Source organism: Bos indicus x Bos taurus, chromosome 4, assembly GCF_003369695.1.
Source record: "Bos indicus x Bos taurus breed Angus x Brahman F1 hybrid chromosome 4, Bos_hybrid_MaternalHap_v2.0, whole genome shotgun sequence".
NCBI classification, from domain to species: domain Eukaryota; kingdom Metazoa; phylum Chordata; class Mammalia; order Artiodactyla; family Bovidae; genus Bos; species Bos indicus x Bos taurus.
Window position 1 is genome coordinate 91,977,740 of NC_040079.1, and position 10,044 is coordinate 91,987,783.

Below are 10,044 nucleotides of genomic sequence, written 5' to 3' on the forward strand. Positions count from 1 at the left end.
TGAAAGTTTTAGTTTATTGAGAATCTCCATACTGTTCTCCATAGAAGCTGTGTCAGTTGACATTCTCACCAACAGTGCAGAAGGGTTCCCTTTTCTCCCCATCCTCTCTAGTACTTATAGTCTGTAGTGTTTTTTTTTTGTTTGTTTTTTGATGATGGCCATTCTCATGAGTTGATACCTCACTGTAGTTTTGTTTTGCATTTCTGTAATAATGAGTGATGTTGAACATCTTTTCATGTATTTGTTGGCCATCTGTATGTCTTCTTTGGAGAAATGTCTGTCTAGGTCTTCTGCCCATTTGTTGATTGGGCTGTTTGTTTTTCTGATAATTGAGCTGTATGGGCTGCTAATCTGTTCTGGAGATTAATCCTTTGTCCGTTTCTTCATTTGCAATTATTTTCTCCCATTCTGAGGATTATCTTTTCATCTTATATATGGTTTCCTTTGCTGTGCAAAAGCTTTTAAGTTTAATTATATCCCATTTGTTTATTTTTATTTTTATGTCCATTACTCTAGGAAATGTGTCAAAGCGGATCTTCCTCTGATTTATGTCAAAGGGTGTACTGTCTATGTTTTCCTCTAAGAGTTTTATTGTTTATGACCTTATATTTAAGTCTTTAATCCATTTTGAGCTTGTTTTTGTGTATGGTGTTAGGGAATGTTCTAATTTTTAGCTTCTAAATTCTAATTTTCAGCTTTTACATGTAGCCGTCTAGTTTTCCCACCCCACTTATTGAAGAGACTCTTTGTCCCATTATATATTCTTGCCTCCTTTGTCAAAGATAAGGTGCCCATAAGTGTGTGGATTTATCTCTGGGCTTTCTATCTTGTTCTATTGGTCTATATTTCTGTTTTGGGGCCAGTAACGTACTATCTTGATGATTGTATCTTTGTAGTATAGTCTGAAGTCAGGAAGGTTCATTTCTCCATTTCCATTTTTCTTTCTCAAAATTACTGTGACTATTCAAGGTCTTTTGTGTTTCCATACAACTTGTGAATTTTTTTTTTCCTAGTTCTGTGTAAAATACCATTGGTAGTTTGATAGGGATTGCATTGAATCTGCAGATTGCTTTGGGTAAGTATAGTCATTTTCACAATACTGATTTTTCCAGTCCCAGAACATGGTATATCTCTCCATCTGTTTGTGTGATCTTTGATTTTTTTTATCAGTGTCTTAGAGTTTTCAGCATACAGATCATTTGTCTTTTGGGCAGGTTTATTCCTAGGTATTTTATTCTTTTTGTTTCAGTGGTGAATGGGATTATTTCCTTAGTTTCTTTTTCTGGTTTCTCTTTGCTATTGTATAGGAATGCAAGGGATTTTTCTGTATTACTTTTATATCCTGGGGCTTTACTCAGTTCATTGATTAGCTGTAGTGATTTTCTGGTGGAATCTTTAGGGTTTTCTATATATAGTATCATGTCATCTGCAAACAGAATTTTACTTCTTCTTTTCCTATCCAGATTCCTTTTATTTCTTTTTCTTTGATTGCTGTGCCTAGGATTTCCAAAATTATGTTTAATACTAGTGACAAGCGTGGGCACCCTTGTCTTGTTCCTGATTTTAGAGAAGTGCTTTCAGTTTTACACCATTGAGGATAATATTTTCTGTGGGTTTGTTGTGTATGGCCTGTATTAAGTTGAAATAAGTTCCTTCTATACTGATTTTCTGGAGAATTTTTATCATAAATGGGTGTTTATGATAAAAATAAAAAAGCTTTCCCTGCATCTATTGAGATGATCATATGTTGTTTTTTTTTTCATTCATTTTGTCAATATGAAATCACATTGATTTGTGTATATTGAAGAACCCCTGTATCCCTTGGATAAACCCCAACTGATCATGGTGTATGATCTTTTTAATGTGTTGTTGGAGTTTGTTTGCTTGAATTTTGTTGAGAATTTTTGCATCTATGTTCATTGGTGATATTGGCCTGTAATTGTTTTTTTTTTTTTCTCCTGGTATCTTTGTCTGGTTTTGGTATCAGGGTGATGTTGGTCCCTTAAATAACTTTGGGAGTTTTCCTCTCTCTGCGTACTAGCCCCCTCAGAGTATCCTCAGGGCAGTCAACCCCTGTTCTTTCCCTGGTGTCTGAAGCCTGAGCCTTGTTACCCAGCCCTCACTTGACACAATGGGCATGGAAACAGGGATCTCAGGCTGGTAAGTTCTAGTTGGCACTGATCTCTGTGGTGAATTCTCTCCTCTTTGCCTTTCACACACCTGTCATTGCACTCCCCCCTGAGGTTTCGAAGCTCCCCCCTGTTCCCACCCTTAAGGGGATTTGAAACTTTTCGTCTTTCACAGCTCCCTCCTAGAGGTGCAGGTCCCATCCCAATTCATTTTTTTCTTATATTTTTGCCCAACCCTGTTACATGGAGGTTAGCTTGCCTTTCTGGATGTCTGGGATCTTATGACAGTGTTGAGAAGGTGTTCTGTAGGAGTTGTTCCAAGTGTCGATGTATTTTTTGATGTATTTGTGGGGAGGAGGAGGATCTCCATGTCTTATTCTTCTGCTATCTTGAAAGTCCCCACTGTGTTCCTTTTTTATAGAGGAAGAACAAGGCTTTCCAGAAGCTCAGCTCAGTAGACTTCCTCTTATATTTTATTGGCTAGAAGTAAGCTCACCTGACTGCTTCCAAACTAAGAACTGATCCAAGAGGATCAGATAACTACAATTGTTTAGACTAAGGGAGATTTACTCCTTGGGCTGTGGTAAGAATCAAAAGTCCCTGAGATCAAGATACCACAGGCACCATCTGAACAATCTCAACTTTCCCTCTGTCAGTAAGGAAAGATTATTGGATATTATACAGACAATGGAAAGGTGCTTTCATATCCACAGTGTATCTCACTCTTCTTAAAATTATATCACTAGTATTAGTAAATAGCACATAAAACAAAAGTATAAAATATAGCAGTAGTTGATTGAGAATATGTTTAGGCCTCCATTTTCATGTGCTACCTAGGTTTTAGGTATGAAGGGTTCTAAATGACATTCAGACTTCCTATTAATAACTTGATTTATTACTGTGCTTCAGACCCATGGTATAAATAAATTATAATACTCAAGAACTTAATTTAGATTCTGGTATTTAGGACCCTTTGAGGTATGTTAATTAAATCTCAATGTTCTCATTTGTAAAACAGAAATGTTATCATTTATTTTGGGGACATATGCTATCAGATCAGATCAGATCAGATCAGTCGCTCGGTCGACTCTTTGCGACCCCATGAATCGCAGCACTCCAGGCCTCCTTGTCCATCACAAACTCCCAGAGTTCACTCAGACTCACGTCCATCGAGTCAGTGATGCCATCCAGCCATCTCATCCTCTGTCATCCCCTTCTCCTCCTGCCCCCAATCCCTCCCAGCATCAGAGTCTTTTCCAATGAGTCAACTCTTCGCATGAGGTGGCCAAAGTACTGGAGTTTAAACTTTAGCATCATTCCTTCCAAAGAAATCCCAGGGCTGATCTCCTTCAGAATGGACTGGTTGGATCTCCTTGCAGTCCAAGGGACTCTCAACAATCTTCTCCAACACCACAGTTCAAAAGCATCAATTCTTCAGCGCTCAGCCTTCTTCACAGTCCAACTCTCACATCCATACATGACCATAGGAAAAACCATAGCCTTGACTAGACAGACCTTTGTTGGCAAAGTAATGTCTCTGCTTTTGAACATGCTATCTAGGTTGGTCATAACTTTCCTTCCAAGGAGTAAGCATCTTTTAATTTCATGGCTGCAGTCACCATCTGCAGGGATTTTGGAGCCCAGAAAAATAAAGTCTGACACTGTTTCCACTGTTTCCCCATCTATTTCCCATGAAGTGATGGGACTGGATGCCATGATCTTCATTTTCTGAATGTTGAGCTTTAAGCCAACTTTTTCACTCTCCACTTTCACTTTCATCAAGAGGCTTTTGAGTTCCTCTTCACTTTCTGCCATAAGGGTGGTGTCATATGCATATATGAGGTTATTGATATTTCTCCCAGTAATCTTGATTCCAGCTTGTGTTTCTTCCAGTCCAGCGTTTCTCATGATGTACTCTGCATATAAGTTAAATAAACAGGGTAATAATATACAGCCTTGACAAACTCCTTTTCCTATTTGGAACCAGTCTGTTGTTCCATGTCCAGTTCTAACTGTTGCTTCCTGACCTGCATATAAATTTCTCAAGAGGCAGATTAGGTGGTCTGGTATTCCCATCTCTTTCAGAATTTTCCATAGTTTATTGTGATCCACACAGTCAAAGGCTTTGGCATAGTCAATAAAGCAGAAATAGATGTTTTTCTGGAACTCTCTTGCTTTTTCCATGATCCAGCGGATGTTGGCAATTTGATCTCTGGTTCCTCTGCCTTTTCTAAAACCAGCTTGAACATCAGGAAGTTCATGGTTCACATATTACTGAAGCCTGGCTTGGAAAATTTTGAGCATTACTTTGCTAGCGTGTGAAATGAGTGCAATTGTGCGGTAGTTTGAGCATTCTTTGGCATTGCCTTTCTTTGGGATTGGAATGAAAACTGGCCTTTTCCAGTCCTGTGGCCACTGCTGAGTTTTCCAAATTTGCTGGCATATTGAGTGCAGCACTTTCACAGCATCATCTTTCAGGATTTGGAATAGCTCAACTGGAATTCTATCACCTCCACTAGCTTTGTTCGTAGTGATGTTTTCTAAGGCCCACTTGACTTCACATTCCAGGATGTCTGGCTCTAGGTGAGTGATCACACCATTGTGATTATCTGGGTTGTGAAGATCTTTTTTGTACAGTTCTTCTGTGTATTTTTGCCATCTCTTCTTAATATCTTCTGCTTCTGTTAGGTCCATACCATTTCTGTCCTTTATCGAGCTCATCTTTGCATGAAATGTTCCTTTGATATTTCTGATTTTCTTGAAGAGATCTCTAGTCTTTCCCATTCTGTTGTTTGCCTCTATATCTTTGCATTGATCGCTGAAGAAGGCTTTCTTATCTCTTCTTACTATTCTTTGGAACTCTACATTCAGATGTTTATATCTTTTCTTTCCTCCTTTGCTTTTCACTTCTCTTCTTTTCACAGCTATTTATAAGGCCTCCCCAGACAGCCATTTTGCTTTTTTGCATTTCTTTTCTATGGGAATGGTCTTGATCCCTGCCTCCTGTACAATGTCACGAACCTCATTCCATAGTTCATCAGGCACTCTATCTATCAGATCTAGGCCCTTTAATCTATTTCTCACTTCCACTGTATAATCATAAGGGATTTGATTGAGGTCATACCTGAATGGTCTAGTGGTTTTCCCTACTTTGTTCAATTTAAGTCTGAATTTGGCAATAAGGAGTTCATGGTCTGAGTCACAGTCAGCTCCTGATCTTGTTTTTGCTGACTGTATAGAACTTCTCCATCTTTGGCTGCAAAGAATGTAATCAATCTGATTTCGGTGTTGACCACCTGGTGATGTCCATGTATAGAGTCTTCTCTTGTGTTGTTGGAAGAGGGTGTTTGCTATGACCAGTGCATTTTCTTGGCAAAACTCTATTAGTCTTTGCCCTGCTTCATTCTGTATTCCAAGGCCAAATTTGCCTATTATTCCAGGTGTTTCTTGACTTCCTACTTTTGCATTCCAATCCCCTATAATGAAAAGGACATCTTTTTTGGGTGTTAGTTCTAGACGTATGCTATAATGTGGTTGTAAGGGTTAAATTCCTAGCACAGATTATAGCATTCTATAATGTGTGCTAAGTTACTTCAGTCATGTCTGACTCTTTGTGACCCTATGGACTGTGTGCCACCAGGCTCCTCTGTCCATTGGATTTTCCAGACAAGAATACTGGTGTGGGTTGCCATTTGTTTCTCCAGGGTATCTTCCCAACCCAGGAATCGAATCCACATCTCTTATGTCTCCTTCATTGGCATGTAGGTTCTTTACCACTAATGCCACCTGGGTTGGGAAGATCCCCTGGAGAAGGTAATGGCTACCCACTCCAGTTTTCTTGCCTGGAGAATCCCTTGGACAGAGGAGCCTGGCAGACTGTAGTCCATAGGGTTGCAAAGAGTCAGACGTGACTGAGCAACTAACACTTTTGTGGCATTGTGTAAGTTACCTATGCTGTTGCTGCTACTGCTAAGTCGCTTCAGTCATGTCCGACTCTGTGCGACCCCATAGATGGCAGCCCACCAGGCTCCTTTGTTCCTGGGATTCTCCAGGCAAGAATACTGGAGTGGGTTGCCATTTCCTTCTCCAATGCATGCATGTGTGCTAAGTTGCTTCAGTCATGTCCAACTCTGTGCGACCCCATGGACAGCAGCCCACCAGGCTCCTCTGTCCACAGGATTCTCCAGGCAAGAATACTGTAGTGGGTTTCCACTTCCTTCTCCAAAATAAAGACTGCTGCTGCTGCCAAGTCGCTTCAGTCATGTCTGACTCTGTGCGACCCCAGAGATGGCAGCTCACCAGGCTCCCCCAGCCCTGGGATTCTCAAGGCAAGAACACTGGAGTGGGTTGCCACTTTCCTCTCCAGTGTATGAAAGTGAAAAGTGAAAGTGAAATCACTCAGTTGTGTCCGAGTCCTAGCAACCCCATAGACTGCAGCCTACCAGGCTCCTCCGTCCATGGGATTCTCCAGGCAAGAGTACTGGAGTGGGTTGCCATTGCCTTCTCCAAAGTTACCTATAAATGTTTGCAATCTCAAATGTTTGTGCAATCTCAACTGCAAATTTACCTATAAATATTTGCAATTGAGATTGCACACTTATTACTATTCCTGTATCCATGACTTATTGAATTATTAAAAGTGATCTCAATTTACTATTCATTGAGTAGTATAAAAAGTAGGAGAGAGGGACACAGCTATAATACATTGAGAAATTCTGGCCTCACTTTAATTAGGTGAACACAAATAAATTTAGTTACTATCATACTAAATAAATACTAAAAAGTTAGTATTAAATAAACACATATTCCCAACAAATTGGGAATCTCATAGGAATTAAGGCTGCCCCAGGTGTTTTTGGAAGACTAGACAGAAGTGGGATTTTTTTTGGATACTCCATCAAAGCAATTGCAAAGTAGCTGCATTTTAAAACCTAGTATAAAACCAAACTCCTACAAACAAACAAACAACAAATTCTGAACTGTTGTCTACAAAGACAGAGTTTTTTTTATAATTGATGTATATAGCTGATTTACAATATTGTGTGTTTTAGGTGTACAGTAGAATGATTCAGTTATACGTATGTGTGTGTGTGTTTGTGTATGTGTGTGTGTATGTGTATTATAGGAGGCTTCCCAGGTGGCGCTAGTGGTAAAGAACCTGCCTGACAATGCGGAGATGTGAGGTTCGGGTTAGATCCCTGGATCGGGAATATCCCCTGGAGGAGGGCATGGCAACCCACTCCAGTATTCTTGCCTGGAGAATCCCATGGACAGAAAGAAGAGCCTGGTGGACTACAGTCCATAGGGTCACACAGAGTCAGATATGACTGAAGTGACTTAGTACGCACACACATGTACACACACACACATGCACATTTTCTGATTTTTTTAAGGATTATGAATGAATTATACTTTTATTACATTTAGCAGCCCCTTCCCCGCCATGTTCTGGAAAGTGAATGGCTCACACTTGGACTTCATGTAACCTCTGAATAGGAGGAGGTTGAGGTAGTGAGAAACCTCATCAGACAGAGAAGCATAACCCAAATCATCCCAGGTTTCATAATTTTGGTCTCCTAAAAGGACAGTTATTTCATGGTGTTTTATTATTATTATTATTTTTTAATTTATACTAAATAGAATTCCTGGCATCTATTCACTGCTTCTTGGTGTGAGGGGAGAGTGCCAGCATGTGGTACAGACAAGGAAGACTGGTGGGATCTGTGGGGCAAGGCCTCCACTTCCCAGTGACACTATTACCAGGAACTCCTGAGATGAGTTGAGCCTCTTCAGGATGTGGTTTGTGGCAGATAGCATGTGAGGAAAGCCTGCCCGCTCTGTCCTGGACCCCAGGCTGGCACTGAGTTTTAAAGGCGAAGAGCATGTGGTAAGGGGCCAGGCTGAGGCGCCTTTGCGAGCGATGCTGCCTGAGTGAGGCCAGGCAGGAGGGCTCACAGGTTCCCTTAAGAGGTGAGCAGTGAGTCAGGGTGGAGGGACAGATTCCAATGTAGTCAGGAATGCTGCAGATCAAAAACAGTGGCTACTGATCTGGCATCAGTAACATGACTGTGTCAAAACCACGATGGCTGAGAGTGGTACCAATATGCTGTGGTTGGAGAAAGTGGGCAACCAGCATTTGTTTGCAGAAGAGATGACGCTCTGTGAGTGGCTCAGCCAATAGCTCAGCTAAGCTTCTCTTGGACAATGTTTCCCATAAAAACCTATGAGTTACTTGCATAGCATATTTCTGTGTCCATTCTCTCGCTAGTGTGTTATAATCTTCCTGTCAGCCTTGTAGGTGTGAGCTGTCCCTGGCACTGGAGGGTCATCAGGGTTGGGTCACAGAGCAGGGAACAGATGAAGAAGAAAACTTTTGACGCTCTCAGTGCTGGAGACCATTGGGACCACAGGGTATCAAGGCAGATGCTGCTGCCGCTGTTGATGTTGGGGTGTTAAACTTTGGTTGTGAAAGCAACGTTTGGGGGCTTGAAAGGATAATCTGTAGGCAAATGGATGGTCGGAAGAAAATGCCTCCTTGGTAGGGACTGTCCTTCAGGCCCATGAAAGTGGCCTGCCAGTGGAACAGATCATCTCCCATGAGTCCTGCAGAGCAATGAGCAGGAGGGTCCCTCTGCAAGCCAGTTAATTTCTTATGGATCCACTTCAGCACCATCCTTCTGCTGCTGGGGATGGGGGCTCCCGGTCCAGGGCTACCAGAGGTAACCTGCTGCTGTCTTGGCCCTGATTCTTTTCCATTATAGGTTATTATAAGATATTGAGTATAGTTCTGTGTGCTATAAAGAAAATCCTTGCTGTTTACTCATTTTTCATATTGGGGGATATAATTGTTAATCTTGTGCTTTTATCCCTCCCCCCAGCTTTTCTTTGGTAAACATAAACTTGTTTCCTATGTCCGAGTCTGTTTCTTCTTTGTAAATTAGTGCATTTTTATTCCTTTTTAGATTGCACATATAAGTAATATCATATAATATTTGTCCTTCTCTGGCTTATTTCACTCAGTGTGATAATCTTTAGGTCCATGGCATTATTTCACTGTTTTTTATGACCAAGTATTATTCTACTGTTTATATATACCACATTTTATTTTTCATTAATCTGTTCATGGACACTTAGGTTGCTTTCATGTATTGGCTATTCTATATATTGCTTCTGTGAAAATTGGGGTACATGTATATTTTCAAATAAAGATTTTCATTTTTTATGGATATATGCCCAGGAGTAGGATTGCTAGATCATATGGTAACTCTAGTTTTTTAAGGAACCTCCATTACTGTTTTCCATAGTGGCTACAACAAAGACAGATTCCATTTTTAATGATATTTTAAAAGCTGTCCTGTTAAATACAGAGCAGACCCCACCCTCAGCCCATTAAAATAAGTTACCTGATAGTTTCATTTGTAAGTTTAGCATTGCAGAAATTAGGACTGTTCATCCTTTATAATATCAAATCACATAAACTGACCACAGGTATGAGATAAAAAGAAAAATAAAACTCTTCAAAGAGCAAAAAGACATATGAAGCACAGAAATTCGGAGAGAATGGTAGTCATTTAAAGTGAGTGACCTGGGGAGGTACAAGCCTACATAGCCTGATTTTATGTTAAAATAGCTCTCTGACTAAACATGCCATGCCACAGGGGTTTCGCTCCATGCCATGAAACATTATTCAGTGAAGAGCTAAGACAACCAAGAGACTGTTTATTCAACAAGCTTTTTTGAACATCTATTAACATTATATATAAGATGCTAGGCAAGGGTTGTGGAGGGTAAGTTTTATTTTTGGTCATTTTTTAAAGTTAGTGGTTGAAACTTCTAAGTAATTACATTCTCTTTTTGATGCTAAGATGTAAAATGTGTTATAGCTTAATACATATGATTTTTCCAAGGGATTAAA

General features: G+C 40.2%; 1 pseudogene; it reads right to left on the reverse strand.

Moving 5' to 3' along the window:
* Positions 1-8,169: 8,169 nt before the first annotated feature.
* Positions 8,170-8,802, reverse strand: LOC113890921 (annotated as a pseudogene).
* Between the last annotated feature and the right edge of the window lie 1,242 nt (positions 8,803-10,044).